Here is an 18903-nt window from a genome sequence, read left to right on the forward strand (position 1 = left end):
GAGTTTTCAGTGGAGGTGTGGGTCAGCAGTGGCCTGCTGCAGGGTTGGGGGCACTGAGTGTAGCAGTACATGCATGGCATCTTTGAGGGAAGTCATCATTATCTTCATTACCTCCACCATAATTTGGCCCCAGGAAATGGTTAAACAAGAGATGGCAAGAGTGAATATCGAGATTTTAGGAATCAGTGAACTAAAATGGACTGGAATGGGTGAATTTAACTCAGATGACCATTATATCTACTCCTGTGGGAAAAAGTCACTTAGAAGAAATGGAGTAGCTATCATAGTGAACAAAAGAGTCCAAAATGGAGTGCCTGGATGTCAAAAAGGACAGACTGATCTGTTTGTTTCAAAGGCAAACCATTCAATATCACAGTAATCCAAGACTATGCCCCAACCAGTAATGCTGAAGAAGCATAAGCTGAATGATTCTATGAAGACTTACAAGACCTTCTAGAACTAACACCCAAAAACGTTTTCATTTTCATTATAGCGGACTGGAAGGAAAAAGTAGGAAGTTAATAAACACCAGGAGTAACAGGCAAGTTTGGCCTTGGAGTACAGAATGAAGCAGGGCAAAGGCTAATAGATTTTTTCCAAGAAAACACACTGGTCATAGCAAACATCCTCTTCCAAAAATACAAGAGAAGACTCTACACATGGACATCACCACACGGTCAATACTGAAATCAGAAGGACTATATTCTTTGCAGCCAAAGATGCAGAAGTTCTGTACAATCACAAAAACAAGACCAGGAGTGAACTGTGGCTCAGATCGTGAACTCCTTATTGCCAAATTCAGACTTAAATTGAAGAAAGTAGGGAACACCACTAGACCATTCATGTATGACCTAAATCAAATCCCTTAAAATTATACAGTGGAAATGACAAATAGATTCAAGGGATTAGATCTGATAGAGTGGTTAATGAACTATGGACGGAGGTTCCTGACATTGTACAGGAGACAGGAATCAAGAATATCTCCAAGAAAAAGAAATGGAAAAAAAAAAAAAGGCAAAATGGTTGTCTGAGGAGGCCTTAGAAATAGCTTAGAAAATAAGAGAAGCAAAGGGCAAAGGAGAAAAGGAGATATACCCATTTGAATGCAGAGTTCCAAAGAATAGTGAGGAGAGATTAAAAAAAAAACATTCCTCAGAGATTAGTGCAAAGAAGCAGAGGAAAATAGTTGAATGGGAAAGTCTAGCGATCTCTTCAAGAGATTAGAAATATCAAGGGAAAATTGCGTGCAAAGATGGGTTCAATAAAGGACAGAAATGGTATGGACTTAATAGAAACAGAAGATATTAATAAGAAGATTTGGCAAGAATACACAGAAGAACTGTTCAAAAAATATCTCCATGACACAGATAATAGTGATGATGTGATCAGTCACTTAGAGCCAGACATCCTAAAATGCAAAGTCAAATGGGCCTTAGGAAGCATCATTTTGAACAAAACTAGTAGAGGTGATGGAATTCCAGTGGAACTATTTCAAATCCTGAAAGATGATTCTGTGAAAATGCTACACTCAATATGCCAGCAAATATGGAAAACTCAGCAGTGGCTACAGAACTGGAAACAGTCAGTTTTCCTTCTAATCCTAAAGAAAGGCAATGCCAAAGAATGCTTTAACTACCACACAATTGCACTCATCTCACACACTAGGAAAGTAATGCTCAAAATTCTCCAAGCCAGGCTTCAACAGTATATACACTGTGAACTTCCAGATATTCAAGCTGAATTTAGAAAAGTCAGAGGAACCAGAAATCAAATTGCCAATATCCGCTGGATCATCAAAAAAGCAAGAGAGTTCCTGAGAAACATCTACTTCTGCTTTATTGACTACACCAAAGCCTTTGACTGTGTGGATCACAACAATGTCAGGAAACTTCTGAAAGAGATGGGAATACCAGACCACCTGACCTGCCTCTTGAGAAATCTGTATGCAGGTCAGGAAGCAACAGGTAGAACTGGACATAGATCAACAGACTGGTTCCAAATAGGAAAAGGAGTATGTCAAGGCTGTATATTGTCACCATGCTTATTTAACTTCTATGCAGAGTACATCATGAGAAATGCTGGGCTGGATGAAGCACAAGCTGGAATCAAGATTGCTAGGAGAAATATCAATAACCTCAGATATGCAGATGACACCACTCTTATGGCAGAAAGTGAAGAACTAAAGAGCCTCTTGATGAAAGTGAAAGAGGAGAGTGAAAAAGTTGGCTTAAAACTTAACATTCAGAAAACTAAGATAATGGCATCTGGTCCCATCACTTCATGGGAAATAGATGGGGAAACAGTGGAAACAGTGTCAGACTGTGTTTTTTGGGCTCCAAAATCACTGCAGATGGTGATTGCGGCCATGAAATTAAAAGATGCTTACTCTTTGAAAGAAAAGTTCTGACCAACCTAGATAACATATTAAAAAGCAGAGACATTACTTTGCCATCTAGTCATCTTAAGGGTCATCTAGTCAAAGCTATGGTTTTTCCAGCAGTCACGTATGGATGTGAGAGTTGGATTCTAAAGAGAGTATGGATTCTAAAGAACGCTGAGCACTGAAAAAAAAAAAAAAAAGAATTGATTCTTTTGAACTGTGCTGTTGGAGAAGACTCTTGAGTCCCTTGGACAGCAAGGAGATCCAACCAGTCCATCCTAAAATAAATCATTCCTGAATATTCATTGGAAAGACTGATGCTGAAGCTAAAACTCCAATACTTTGGCCACCTAATGTGAAGAGCTGACTCATTTGAAAAGACCCTGAAGGTGGAAAGAGAAGGGGACTACAAAGGATGATATGGTTTAATGGCATCACTGACTCAATGGACATGAGTTTAAGTGAACTCTGGGGGTGTTGACCAACTGGGAGGCCTGTAGTTCTGCAGTCATGGGGGTGCAAAGAGTCACACATGAACAAGTGACTGAACTGGACTGTAGCCTGCCAGGTTTCACTGTCCATGAGTTTTCCTAGGAAAGAATGCTGGAGTAGGTTGCCATTTCCTTCTTCAAGGGATCTTCCTCCCCCAGGGATGAAACCTTTGTCTCCTACATCAGCAGGCAGATTCTTTACCACTGAGCCACTTGGGAAGCCCCAATCATTATTTAGGCATTAGCTATTTGTCCTTGACACTCATGATCCATAAATGTCATGGTAAATGAGAGGTGCATGACCTTAATTCAGTCAAATCTCATAGGTCATGATATAGCCAAGAAATTTTGCAGTTAAAAGTAGCTACTCCCCAGCATGAATGCAAAAAAGAAAGGAATTCTATGCTTTAATGCAACTGGAGGATTGGAAGTTGGACTAATGAATCTTTTTCAGAAAGATGTATTTTTTAAATGTTCTTCCTGCAGCTTTGAACGTTATTCATGCACTAGAAACATAATGATGATTATTCAATATGACTAGATGACTAGATTTAAGCATGCAAAAAAACCTATTTAGATCTCTCATAATTCTCCATAAGCCATATGACTAAATAGCATTTTAAAAAGTGAGAAAACAATATCTCAGTCTTGTAAGCCTCACTAAAGAAATGTATAATAAATTTTCACAGAGAGTTTTCTTGGGTTGCTAATGCATACTGGTTTTATTAATTTACCAACAGAGTTTGCCTAGTTGTTCCCACCTTAAAGAAGATTATAATAGTAGAAACAGAATGAGTGCAGGAAAAGTCAGGATAAAGAAGTGCCAAGTACATATACTTTTTGGTTTTGTTTGCTTTTTAACATGGTCAACAATTTCAGAATGTCAGTCACACTTGAGAGGTGTTACAAGTTCTCTGTTCCTGAGAAATATCACCTTAATAAACAATCCAACTGCACTTTCTTAGCATCTCCTCCTACTGCTCCTTTCTTTCTTTGTTTTAAGTTGTTGCTTTAAATATTGCTGAGTGTGTGTGTGTGTTTATGTTAAAGAGATTGAAAATGTTGTACTTTACCTTTTTTCCTTAACTAGGCATCCATTCTAACGATGTAACTTCAGGATGATATATAGCATTTTATCTCTGGCAACCTGCTTTTTATGTCTAGTCTTCCATCATTTTCTCGAGGAGCCCTAACACTCTTAGAGGGAAACTTGTAGGGAGAGGCTATCTCTGGATGAAACCTCATTTTTTAACTTAAATTATAAATTGAGCTCTGTTAATGCAGCTTGATTGTCAGTAGGGGTTAGTCAAATTTAAGCTGAATAAATTAACATGAATTTCATACTAGAAAGACAGAGATAATCTTTTAACTTTCTTTTAATTCTGAGTTATATCCACCTGTTTTTATATAAGGAAAAGTAGAAAGAACAGGGAGTAAACAAACAACCCTTTAAAGCAAAATTATAACCTTGAATTGCTAATAAGAACATAATAGTTCACATTTCATGTTACAAAATTAGAATTCAAGTGTATGTCACTAAACTAGTATACCACTTTTGTGAGCAATGCACTGCCATTATTGTTAATGTGTTGCCTGAACAGAAATAATTCATTACTTAATTTCTACTTTCAATGGTGTTACGATTTAACTAAAAATACATGTTCAGCCAAAAGCTGGTTAAATAAAAATGTTTATAAGTATTTAATAACATACAGCAAATTGCATTATTTAGAATGAAGGACAATATTGTAGGAGGAGAGAAAGATGATCACAGAAGACTTGCAATTCATTGAACAATCAGTAATCTCTATGAGACCACCAAACTATGTCTATCTCATTCTCTATGGCATTTTCTCAGTGCTTTTCCCATCAGAGAAGATAAATACGAAAAAAATAACCTGACAATTTCTTAGGGTAATTCTGACCATCAGAAGCTAGTTTGTGTAATTATTTAAAGGATTATAAAGTTAAATTTGGGCTCATTTTCTATTTCAGCAGAGGCATGGAGATTACTACTATCAAATTACACAATTAGTTGTTATCAAGTCACTTTGGAGGACCTGCAAAATCCAAATACTGTATATATAGCTCAAAATTCATCACCCAAATTGAGATAATAAAAGACTGATGATGGCTTATGTGCCAACTTTACTGGAATGAGGGATATCCAGCTAGCTGGTTTTGGAGCATGGCTGTGAGGGTGTTTAAGAAAGATATCACCATTTAAAGTGGTGGACTGAGTAAACAGATAGCCCTCCCCAATGTTGATGGTCATATCCAATTCATTTAGGGCCCAGATAGAACAAAAAGTCAAAGAAAGTTGACTCACTCTATTGCTGTCATATTGAGCTAGAAGATGGATCTTCTACTGTGCTTAGAGATCCTGAATCTGTGGCTTTTAGATCAAGACTGGAATCTACACCATGAACTTTCTAGCTTTCAGGCCTTCAAATTTTACCGTTGGCTCTCCTGGGATCTCCAGCTTGCAGATGGAAGATGGTGGGACTTTTCAATCTCTACAATAGGTGAGACGGTACCTTATAATATTTCCTCATGTGTGTATTAATATATTCCATTGGCTCTATTTTTCTGGAGAACCCTGACTAATACATGACATAAAAATGAATGGTTTGGCCAAGCCATGGTGGGAGCAGGTATGCGTGTCTCTGAGCTATCCAGCTCCATTCTTGTCTCTGTCACAACATCCATACCCTCCATTGCCATGACTGAACAGATGATGCACATGGCACCCTCAAGGGCCACAATGACTGGATGACCCAGATTCGCTACTACTCCCAGTTTCCAGACATGATATTCTCTGCCCCTGGGGACAAGACCATTGTTATGTGGAAGCTGACCAGAGATGAGATGAACTATGTTTTTCCAGAGTGTGCTCTTTGGGGTCACTCTCACTTTGTTAGTGGTAATCTCCTCAGATGGCCAATTTGCCGTCTCAGGATCTGGGGATGGAACTCTTTACCTCTGGGATCTCACAATGGGCACCAAGATGCACCACACCAAAGATGTGCTGAGTGTGGCCTTTTCTGACAACTGGCAAATTGCCTCTGGCTCCTGAGACAAAACCATCAAACTATGGAATATTTCAGGTGTATGTAAATATACTTTCCAGAATGAGAGTCAATCAGAGTGAGTGTCTTGTGTCAGTTTCTTGCCCAACAACAGCAATCCCATCATTCTTTCCTGTGGCTGGGACAAACTGGTCAAGGTATGGAACTTTGCAAACTGTAAGCTGAAGCCCAGCTACATCGGCCACACAGGCTCCCTGAACATTGTGACCATCTCTCCAGATGGATCTTTCTGCGCTTCTGGAGGCAAGGATGGATAGGCCATGTTGTGAGATCTGAATGAAGGCAAGCACCTTTATACACTAGATGGTGAGAACATCATCAGCGCCCTGTGCTTCAGTACCAACCACTATTGGCTCTGTGCTGCCATGGGCCCTAGCATTAAAATCTGGGACTTGGAGGCAAAATCACTATAGATGAACTGAAGCAAGACATTATTGGTACCAGCAGCAAGACAGAGTCTTCCCAGTGTATCTCTCTGGCTTGGGTCTGCTGATGGCCAGATACTGTTTGTTGGCTACATGTACAGCCAAGTGTGCATGTGGCAGGTAACCATTGGCACCTTCTAGAAACAAACATAGAAGAGTTTAAAAATTTTTTAAAAAGAAAAGAAAAAAGTTGGCTTTCTGGAAAAAAAATGAATGGTTAGGAAAGGATATTATATATTTTGGTTTGGAGGGGATTTTATGACTATTTTTGTTTTCATTCTATTTGGATAGAACTATGTATCTGTTCAGGGTAGTGTATATTGATGAATGTAATTATGGAGGAAAATGTTATTTATCCCTCTTTAACCCCATGCTGAAAATGTGGAGCTCAAAATGGGACTACTCTTAAAATGTAATATGAGTTCTTTGCAGTTGGAAGGGACTGAAAAGGGAAATTTAATGAACTAGTGTGGTGTCTGGAAACCATACAGATTGAAATAAAGATAGTTTTGCTGAGGAGCTGGAATTCTTCAAGTTTTTTAGGCCAAAATGACATGTGAAAAATTTCAAAGTTTCAAACATAAAGTGCAGGGCTAGAGGGATATACACTGCAAGAGGCAGTCTATGCAGAAGGTACTACCTGAAAACCATGTGCCAAGACAGAAAATAGAAGGCAATATTTTTTTAAAACCTAGTTGACAGTAGACATTTTTAGTCAAGGAAACAGCAGGTGCTAAACCTAAAAATTGGACTGCTCTAGAAAAACAGGTTTTTACCTGTAACTGAGTGGTAGGGAATCCATCTGCAATGCAGGAGTCACAGGTTCGACCCCTGGGGAAGGAAGGTCTCTTGGAGAAGGAAATGGCAACCCATTCCAGTACTCATGCCTGGAAAGTCCTATGGACAGAGGAGGCTTGCAGGCTACAGTCCACACAGTCTGAAAAGAGTCAGACATGATTTAAGTGACTAAACAACAACAGGAAAACATATCCACAACAGCTCTTGAGAGAAAATCAGTTGTGAGCATATAAACAAACAATAATGTGTTAGAACATTTCATGATAGTACCAGCAAGTTATAACCTTCCTGATTCTCTAAAGACAAGATACAGAAGTGTAGGTTTAAGTCTGGCAAAGAAAAATATAGAAAATCACTTTAATCAGATAGTATAGATTTCTGTCTACTAAGATCCAGACAGAACAGGAAGGAGAAATGCAAAGAGTAAACGTCTTTTAATTTCATGGCTGCAATCACCATCGGCAGTGATTTTGGAGCCCAAAAATAAAGTCTGACACTATTTCCACTGTTTCCCCATCTATTTTCCATGAAGTGGTGGGACCAGATGCCATGATCTTAGTTTTCTGAATGTTAAGCTTTAAGCCAACTTTTTCACTCACCTCTTTCACCTTCATCAACAGGCTCTTTAGTTCTTCTTCACTTTCTGCCATAAGGGTGGTGTTATCTGCATATCTGAGGTTATTGATATGTCTCCCAGCATTCTTGATTCCAGCTTCTGCTTCCTCCAGCCCAGCATTTCTCATGATGTACTCTGCATAGAAGTTAAATAAGCAGGGTGACAATATATAGCCTTTACGTACTCCTTTTCCTATTTGGAACCAGTCTGTTGTTCCATGTCCAGTTCTAACTGTTGCTTCCTGACCTGCATACAGGTTTCTCAAGAGGCAGGTCAGGTGGTCTGGTATTCCCAGCTCTTTCAAAAATTTCCACAGTTTATTGTGATCCACACAGTCAAAGGCTTTGTCATAGTCAATAAAGCAGAAATAGATGTTTTTCTGGAACTCTCTTGCTTTTTTGATGATCCAGTGGATGTTGGCAATTTGATCTCTTGTTCCTCTACCTTTTCTAAAACCAGCTTGAACATCTGGAAGTTCACGGTTCACGTTTTGCTGAAGCCTGGCTTGGAGAATTTTAAGCATTACTTTACTACTGTGTAAGATGAGCAGAATTGTGCGGTAGTTTGAGCATTCTTTGGCATTGCCTTTCTTTGGGATTGGAATGAAAACTGACCTTTTGCAGTTCTGTGGCCACTGCTGAGTTTTCTAAATTTGCTGGCATATTGAGTGCAGCACTTTCACAGCATCATCTTTCAGGATTTGAAATAGCTCCACTGGAATTCCATCACCTGCACTACCTTTGTTCATAGTAATGCTTCCTAAGGCCCACCTGACTTCACATTCCAGGATGTCTGGCTCTAGGGGAGAGATCATACCATTGTGATTATCTGGGTCATGAAGATCTTTTTTGTACAGTGTTTCTGTGTCTTCTTGCCACCTCTTCTTTATATCTTCTGCTTCTGTTAGGTCCCTACCATTTCTGTCCTTTTTTGATCCATCTTTGCATGAAATAAATGTATTAGATATTATATAATATATGTTATAATATATATTATATAGCAATTATATAGTATATAATATATGTATTCAGTTCAGTTCAGTCACTAAGTCATGTCTGACTCTTTGCAACCCCATGAATCACAGGACATCAGGCCTCCCTGTCCATCACCAACTCCCGGAGTTCACTCAAACTCATGTCCATCAAGTCGGTGATGCCATCCAGCCATCTCATCTTCTGTTGTCCCCTTCTCCTCCTGCCCCCAGTCCCTCCCAGCATCAGGGTCTTTTCCAATGAGTCAACTCTTCACATGAGGTGGCCAAAGTATTGGAGTTTCAAGAAATAAATGAATGTATTTAAGAATGCATTACATTGTTTGCTTTTCTAGTAGGTGCTAATGTGACAGTTGTATTTTAAACCCTTCCCCCAAAAGGGCGAGTTAGTAAAAAGTGTTTGTTTTAGGTATATAACTGCTCTATACATTTCATTTCATTTTTGAAAGTGATTTCTCCTTTTAAAAAAGACTTTAGATAGTCACATAATGCAAAATATGTGTGTGTGTGTGTGTGTATGGGTACACACAAATGGGTACACACAAATAGGTACACACAAACGTTTTCTATGAGCTGTTCTGTATTGGAGTAATTCCCTGATGTTTTGAATGTAAGAGTGTTGCCTTTAACTTAATATTAACACAACGTTGCACTATTAAAGTCTGCTTTCCAGGTCAGTTAATTAAATTGTTAGATTTCCTATTTTTAACTTATTCTTTTTTTTAATAATAGTCTTTTTTCAAAACTTTTTATTTTATATTGAAGTATATCCAATTAACAACATTGTGATATTTTCAATGGACAGCAAAGGGACTCAGCCATAAATATACATGTATCCATTTTCCCTGAAAACACTCCCCCATCCAGGCTGCCAAATAACATTGAGCAAATTTCCCTGTGCTATGCATTAGGTCCTTGTTGGTTATCCTTTTTATGTATAGCAGTGTGTATATGTGATTGCAGACTCCCTAACTATCCCTTCCCCCAATCCTTCCTCCTGGAAACCAAAAGTTCATTCTCTAAGTCTGTGAATCTCTTTCTGTTTTGTAAATAAGTTCACTTCTACCATTTCATTTTCCAAGGATGTCATATGACATTTCTCCTTCTCTTTATGATTTTCTTAATTCAAATGGCCAAATCCATGTCTCTGAAGTTCTCATCCATTGCTCTTAGCAGGCTACCGAAGTTGCGAAGTTACTGATGAAGGTTTTTACAGCATATCAAATATGGGCAAAAAAGCAAAATGGCTGTCTGAGGAGGCCTTACAAATAGCTGCGAAAAGAAGGGAAGTGAAAAGGAAAGAGAAAAGGAAAGATACACCCATTTGAATATAGAGTCCAAAGAATAGCAAGCAGAGATAAGAAAGCCTTCCTCAGCAATCAATGCAAAGAAATAGAGGAAAACAACAGAATGGGAAAGGCTAGAGATTTCTTCAAGAAAATTAGAGATACCAAGGGAACATTTCATGCAAAGATGGGCTCAATAAAGGACAGAAATGGTAGGGACCTAACAGAAGCAGAAAATATTAAGAAGAGGTGGCAAGAATACACAGAAGCACTGTACAAAAAAGATCTTCACCACCCAAATAATCATGATAGTGTGATCTCTACCTAGAGCCAGACATCCTGGAATGTGAAGTCAAGTGGGCTTTAGGAAGCATCACTATGAACAAAGCTATTGTTCCAGTTGAGCTATTTCAAATCCTGAAAGATAATGCTGTTGAAGTGTGCACTCAATATGCCAGCAAATTTGGAAAACTTAGCAGTGGCCACAGGACTGGAAAAGTTCAGTTTTCATTCCAATCCCAAAGAAAGGCAATGCCAAAGAATGCTCAAACTACCACGCAATTGCACTCAAGTCACACACTAGTAAAGTAATGCTCAAAATTCTCCAAGCCAGGCTTCAGCAACACGTGAACCGTGAACTTCCAGATGTTCAAGCTGGTTTTAAAAAAGGCAGAGGAACAAGAGATCAAATTGCCAGCATCCACTGGATCATCGAAAAAACAGGAGAGTTCCAGAAAAACATCTATTTCTGCTTTATTGACTATGCCAAAGCCTTTGACTGTGTGGATTACAATAAACTGTGGAAAATTCTGAAAGAGCTGGGAATACCAGACCACCTGACCTGCCTCTTGAGAAACCTATATGCAGGTCAGGAAGTAACAGTTAGAACTGGACATGGAACAACAGACTGGTTCCAAATAGGAAAAGGAGTACGTAAAGGCTGTATATTGTCACTCTGCTTATTTAACTTCCATGCAGAGTACATCATGAGAAATGCTGGGCTGGAGGAAGCACAAGCTGGAATCAAGATTGCCGGGAGACATATCAATAGCCTCAGATATGCAGATGACACCACCCTTATGGCAGAAAGTGAAGAAGAACTAAAGAGCCTGTTGATGAAGGTGAAAGAGGTGAGTGAAATAGTTGGCTTAAAACTTAACATTCAGAAAACTAAGATCATGGCATCTGGTCCCATCACCTCATGGGAAATAGATGGGGAAACAGTGGAAACAGTGTCAGACTTTATTTTTGGGGGCTCCAAAATCACTGCCAATGGTGATTGCAGACATGAAATTAAAAGACGTTTACTCCTTAGAAGGAAAGTTATGACCAACCTAGACAGCATATTAAAAAGCAGAGACATTTCTTTGTCAGCAAAGTCCATCTAATCAAGGCTATGGTTTTTCCAGTAGTCATGTATGGATGTGAGAGTTCGACTATAAAGAAAGCTGAGTGCAGAAGAATTAATGCTTTTGAACTGTGGTGTTGGAGAAAACTCTTAAGAGTCCCTTGGACTACAGGGAGATCCAACTAGTTCTATCCTAAAGATCAGTCCTGGGTGTTCATTGGAAGGACTGATATTGAAGCTGAAACTCCAGTACTTTGGCCACCTGATGCAAAGAGCTGACTCATTGGAAAAGATCCTGATGCTGAGAAAGATTGAGGGCAGGAGAAGAAGGGTACGACAGAAGACGAGATGGTTGGATGCCATTACCAACTCAATGGACATGGGTTTGCATGGATTCTGGGAGTTGGTGATGGACAGGGAGGCCTGGTGTGCTGCATTTCATGGGGTCACAAAGAATCGGACACGACCAAGAGACTCAACTCACCTGAACTGAAATGCTGACTCTGAGATGTTTGGCTTTTCCAGTGAAAATAAAAATAAACATAAGAAAATAGAATAGTCATTGGACATTTTATAAAGAACACAATTTCTTCTGGGAAAACAATGAAATTATCAGAAAGTAATTTAATATTCAGATTTAAATAATAACCATGGAATGTGATATTTTACTATCTTCTTTTGAATTATTCTATTCATGTGTTTTCATACATTCATGTGTTTACCTCCTAGATGGACTAGGATACTGGCAATTATTAGTTTTATTAGTTTTCTTTTTTAAATGTTTATTCATATGTTTATAGATTTTCATAAATAATCTGCTAATTTTCCAATGAAAATTTAGAATTTTTCAGTTTGCCCTGACAATAGAAGACCTTTTCCAAATGTTTTCAATACATTGGACTGTCAAAATTTCATCAAGAACAACTGACAATCAGCAATAAAATCAACTTTAATTTCTCCAAAATTATCTGGTTCTTTCCTGACTCCCCAGATAGTAGCAACTTAAACATTTCAATTAGTTGTTAGGCTTGGAAGGATAACAAGCTTTCTTTGAACTCCCAGATTCCATTATCCCAGCTGATAGAAGCATACACTCATTCTTACACAGTGAAATTAATCACTGTTTCACTATTTTGCTGACTTTCTTGCTGACCGTGAGTATTGCAGGATGTATCTTGTATGTCCACACACTTTGCAAGCAGAAGCACTTAATGACTTTGTTCCAGACTGTTTTCAAGGACATTTATATAGATAGCATCCTTGAAAGATTACGATAACATCTCCTTTCAATTCAAAGGACAGGTTTTCTTTAAGTATAAGAAAGATAATGTCTCCATTGGAGCAAAGGTCAGGTAGGATTATTGAACATTATATAAACTCAGGGTTTCTCTCCCATTTATAGCACACTGTTTGTGTGTTTTTCTTCAGAAAAATGAAGATGGCTCTTCATACTTAACAGCCAAAGTACTTCTGAATATAATGTTGGTTTACCTTCCTAAGATCTATGAAATTATCAGGATTGTTTCATCTATTTCACTGCTATGGACATAGCCTCAGGAAGAGTAAATTATATTCTAATTATAAAGTAAATTATCTGGGTGTTAATCACAGCTATTTCACCTTCCCAAAACTCAGTACTTAAATTAAATTTGGAATTTCATTGTAATAAATACACATACATGAACTAGGTAATTAAAAGTTAAAACTCTTTTCTTCCTTTCAAGCAGTCACTTAATTTTTAACCTCCAAGCTAACATCTCTGCCAGTTCTTTTTTATTGAGGAGATAATTTAGACTCATACAAGTATATATTTAAATTTAAATACTTTTATAATTGGGCTTCCCTACTAGCTCAGATGGTAAAGCATCCATCTGCAATGAAGGAGACCTGGGTTCTATCTCTGGGTAGGGAAGGTCACCTGAAAAAGGAAATGGCAAGCCTCTCTAGTGTTCTTGCCTGGATAATTCCATGGACAGAGGAGCCTGGCGGGACACAGTCCATGGGGTCACAAAGAGTTGCTATGACTGAGAGAGTAACAGACATATTTTAATAATAATATTAGCATTTAATATACTCAGTTATTCACCTGTCTTCTTTTCACTTAATTATATATTTACATATTGTTATTTAAAAAAAGAATTCGTTCAGGAAAGCACTCTGGGCATTTTGAATTAAAAAAAATAAAAAGGTTCAGGAAAGAAAAGTTTTGATTTTAAATTCATAACTGTTCCAATTTTTTTTTTTTTTTTACTTTCTAACGCTGGTTTCTTGTTTTAAAAATTAGGCTCTATACAACTAAATAACACAAAGCATTTTCCTTGTTTTTCTGATGGGTATGATTCAATTAATATGAACACTTATTAGAAAAAGAGGGGAAAATGCACAGGAGTTTAATGAATACATGGCTCCTGATATTTCATAAGATATCCAGGTTTGTTTTGTTTGATTGTTTCTGCCTTTAAGCAGTTCTCAATTTGAGTATTATTTGCAAAAATATAATAGTTTAAATCATAATTAGTTCACAATTGAAGTAGGAACTTATTCATATTTGAAACCAAAAGCTTGATATGGGAGAAATAATACAACAGAGGTGGGAGTGTGCTGGAGACAAGACCACTAAAAAAAAAGGAAAGTAAACTAAGGTATAATTCTGATCGTGTGAGTTAGAGACTCATTCAGAGTCCAGGTCTGCCAACTACCAGCAATACAAACAGTTTTGTTTTTGTGCAATTAGTATGTATTTTATAATTTAAAAATGTTAATTATCAAAAACATTCCTTGTTTCATAGAGTTTTGAAGATCAAATGAGAACCCTGATGAAAGTACATAGCATAGAGCTTTTTACTTGGAAGTTCAAATAGTAAGTATGTGTACGAAGTTGTATCTGTCTCTTTTTGATCCCATGAACTGTAGACCACCAGACTCCTCTGTCCAAGGAATTTTCTAGGCAAGAATACTTGAGTGAGTTGCCATTTCCTTCTCCAAGAGTTCCATGTTTTTAACATCACCAGAAGATTGTTTCCTTGAGAAAACTACATACAAATTTTGTGCTATTGCCCTGTTATAGGCAAAGACTAATTATTTATCCTAAAAAAATGGTATCTGAGCCCTGGAAAATTAACATGATTAGCATGAAGACACTGTGATGACAACCACTTTATTTAGTTCAGTTCAGATCAGTTCAGCCACTCAGTCGTGTCTGACTCTTTGGAACCCCATGAACTGCAGCACGCCAGGCCTCCCTGTCCATCACCAGCTCCCAGAGTACACCCAAACCCATATTCATAGAGTCAGTGATGCCATCCAATCATCTCATCCTCTGTCGTCCCCTTCTCCTCTTGCCCTCAATCTTTCCCAGCATCAGGGTCTTTTCAAATGAGTCAGCTCTTCGCATCAGGTGACCAATGTATTGCAGTTTCAGCTTCAACATCAGTCCCTCTAATGAACACCTAGGACTGATCTCCTTTAGGATGGACTTCTTGGATCTTCTTGCAGTCCAAGGGACTTTCAAGAGTCTTCTCCAACACCACAGTTCAAAAGCATCAATTCTTGGGCACTCAGCCTTCTTTATAGTCCAATTCTCACAACCATACATGTGATGTGGTTTTTCCACTGGAGAAACAAGAGCCTTGACTAGATGGACCTTTGTTGGCAAAGTAGTGTCTCTGCTTTTTAATGTGCTGTCTATGTTGGTCAGAACTTTCCTTCCAAGGAGTAAGCATCTTTTAATTTCATGGCTGCAATCACCAGCTGCAGTGATTCTGGAGCCCAGAAAAATAAAGTCAACAACTGTATCCACTGTTTCCCCCATCTATTTGCCATGAAGTGATGGGATCAGATGCCATGATCTTAGTTTTCTGAATGTTGAGCTTTAAGCCAACTTTTTCCACTCTCCTCTTTCACTTTCATCAAGAGGCTCCTTAGTTCTTCTTCACTTTCTGCCTTAAGGGTGGTGTCATCTGAATATCTGAGGTTATTGATATGTCTCCCAGCAATCTTGATTCCAGCTTCTGCTTCTTCCAGCCCAGCGTTTCTCATGATGTACTCTGCCTTAAATAAGCAGGGTGACAATATACAGCCTTGACATACTCCTGTTCCTATTTGGAACCAGTCTGTTGTTCCATGTCCAGTTCTAACTGTTGCTTCCTGACCTGCATATAGGTTTCTCAAGAGGCAGGTCAGGTGGTCTGGTATTCCCAGCTCTTTCAGAATTTTCCACAGTTTATTGTGATCCACACAGTCAAAGGCTTTGGCATAGTCAATAAAGCAGAAATAGATGTTTTTCTGGAACTCTCCTGTTTTTTCGATGATCCAGCAGATGTTGGCAATTTGATCTCTTGTTCCTCTGCCTTTTCTAAAACCAGCTTGAACATCTGGAAGTTCACGGTTCACGTATTGCTGAAGCCTGGCTTGGAGAATTTTGAGCATTACTTTCCTAGTGTGTGAGATGACTGCAATGGTGCGGTAGTTTGAGCATTCATTGGCATTGCCTTTCTTTGGGATTGGAATGAAAACTGACCTTTTGCAGTTCTGTGGCCACTGCTGAGTTTTCCAAATTTGCTGGCATACTGAGTGCAGCACTTTCACAGCATTATCTTTCAGGATTTGAAATAGCTCAACTGGAATTCCATCACCTCCCCTAGCTTTGTTCATAGTGATGCTTTTTAAGGCTGACTTGACTTCACAATCCAGGATGTCTGGCTCTAGGTGAGTGATCACACCATCATGACTATCTTGGTTGTGAAGATCTTTTTTGTACAATTCTTTTGTGTATTTTTGCCACCGCTTCTTAGGTCACTCAAATCATCTCGTCAGTCAATTCAGAATAAGAAGTTTCCAATAGTTCAGATTTATAAGTCATCAGTATGAAAACAAGTAATAATAATATGATACCTTTGATTGTATCAGGCCAGGTTTCCATAAATGTTCAATTGTATCCTTCTAATCAAACACTTATATTTAAAGTTTTCACATGATTAGTAAAAAACAAAATCAGAGAATTAAATGAGTAACTATCAGATAAGTTACTTCTATCCTTGTCTTTCTAATAAAATGTGAATTTCAGTTCTAGTTCTTAGGTTTAATCCTACCTCACTCATGGGTGATTTGGTGTTTTATCAACTTCTACCCAAAAGCATGAAGAAGTAAGGTAGAGTGAAACTCTTGTATATCATGCTAAGTATTGATATTAATTACCAATAAATTATTGGAAAAGAATGAAAAGTGAGCCAGAGAAATGATGTCAATTTTTTTGTTTGCCTTTTGTGACATGGTGATGTGACTGCTAGTATCTCTGAACAATTCAGCAAATAAGTTTCTAAGATACTAGATTTATATGTTCATGAAGAGAAGAAAAGCATAAGTTTTCCTGCAATAAGCAAATGGCAAACAAACATAGTTAACTAATGATTCATCCATGATTCAAAATTCTTGTTTTTTAACCCGGAAGAATTGTGTTTTTCCTTATTCTGTGGTGATGGTTAATCCCTGAACACTCCATGATACTAAGCTGTTATTCTTTGAAGAATGTAGCAAACTATCTTTCTTTGGGTCAATAGTCTTCAAAGAAAGTTTACTTTATCTAGTAATACTGCTGCTTCTTTCCTAAATCTCAGCCTTGAAGCATCTGGATATATATAAAATCCTCATTTGTTGTCCTAACCTGTTTTAGTACTGTAGCACACAGAAAAGCTTGCATTTTTTCCATACCAAGACAAGAATAAGATCTTTGCTAACTCTTCTTTGTAAGATGAAAATCACATTGTAGTAGACACTGATCTTGAATTAGACATTATTTTTTTGTTTCAATTATGGAAAATTGCTATAAAGTGAAATATGAAATGCTAACCCTAAAACCATACATTGAGGCCAAAATAAACTTTATGACTCTCCAAACCTTTTTATCACTAAAATTTCTAATGGTCTTTTATGTTGTTTATTGACACAAAATGTTCATTGGAACACTTTTCTTGTTTTTTAGGTTAGTCAATCAAAATATATAAACAAAATAGAAGTTCATGGAAATGTATAACAATAGAAAATTGGTTAATGTAATGTGTTGGTTACCCATAAATAGAATCATAGAGACATTTAAAATGTGTACAAAATCATCAATAATATTAGAAATGTTCACATTTTCAGGTTAAGAGAAAACTTATAATATCAAATTATGTATGTGAAATACTTCAGTCATGTAAAATATTGTACAAAGAAAGATGGAAATTTGACAAAAGTCAGTACTGTGGTCACTGAATGTGGTTCTTTGGATGGCTTTAATTTCTTTTACACATTTTTCTGCATTTTATAATGTGCATATTTTACTCATATAATCAACTCTCAAAACTGCTTATTTCGGGCATATTTTTGAAAGCAATTTAGCTGTAGGTTTTCATAAAAATTTACAAGTTAAATGATTAAGCACTTATCATTTAAAAAGGTTGTACTATGTAACATTCCAATAATTTTATCAAATTAAACTCTCTATTAGCAGAAAAGGGTGAAAGTGCAAAAACTTTTGAAAGGACAATTTAAATTTCTACAATTTTTTTAACTCTGTTCTGACATTTGTTTTAGCCTTCCATTTTGATTAAGCACCTGTTTTTCTCAGCTTTTCTGCTAATCTAATGAGAACTGGTGGAAAATGAGTATAGCCTTTTCTTTTTTTGATCACACTTGATGTATAGATTTGTCAGGTATAGAATTGTATGAGCTTAAACTCTCTCTTATTAACCATTCTGAAATCCACTGCATCTAGGAATTAGGTTCAGTTAATAACCTACTGACATCTAAGGTAAAATTCACAGTCACTATATATGCATGTCAAAATCTATTAAAACAAGTGAACAAAGGGTTTACTCTACAAAGCTTAATTAAACAAGTGGATTTTCACCAAGCTTATTTCAGAGGAATGACTGTATCTAAATGGTGATAAAAGTATTTCCATTAAAAATCTGTCATTCAAGTTATCCCAGTCTATATTGTATTAGAGAATTTTTCTGTTTTCTGCAGCTATGCCATCACGTTTATATTTATGCAAGGGTTACATATTTTCTACTATATTCTACATATATTTAGGCCTAAATTCATGGTAAATTTAAGTCCACAAATAGCTATAAAAGGCCACTTTTTACCAGGTACTCAACAGAATATAATGAACACAGACTAGAAGTTTGATACTGATCACATTCAACTCAGAAAAGTAGTTACGGTAATTTAATTCATTGGTGTCTCATGACAACTATTGGGAGTATTCAACATAATTAATCTCTCCTGTTACTTAAAGTAACCATGGAACAGCCAATGGAAAATTGAAGTAGAACAAATCTTTTTGCTAGCATTGACTTTCATGTGCTAATCTGTTGTTCAGTATGTATTTAATTAATATTAGCTGTGTGCACACTGTATATACCATGCTGGGAACTGGAGAAGCACACAGTAGTCCTGGCCTCCAAGTGTTTACTACTGAATGCAGATATCTGT

At 37.3% G+C, this 18903-nt stretch overlaps 1 pseudogene; it reads left to right on the plus strand.

Annotated features, from left to right (window-relative positions):
• Positions 1-5593: 5593 nt before the first annotated feature.
• LOC102284637 (small ribosomal subunit protein RACK1-like) lies at positions 5594-6526 on the plus strand (annotated as a pseudogene).
• The last annotated feature ends 12377 nt before the right edge of the window (positions 6527-18903 follow it).

The sequence above is a fragment of the Bos mutus genome, chromosome 6 (genome assembly GCF_027580195.1).
Source record: "Bos mutus isolate GX-2022 chromosome 6, NWIPB_WYAK_1.1, whole genome shotgun sequence".
Lineage (NCBI taxonomy): Eukaryota > Metazoa > Chordata > Mammalia > Artiodactyla > Bovidae > Bos > Bos mutus.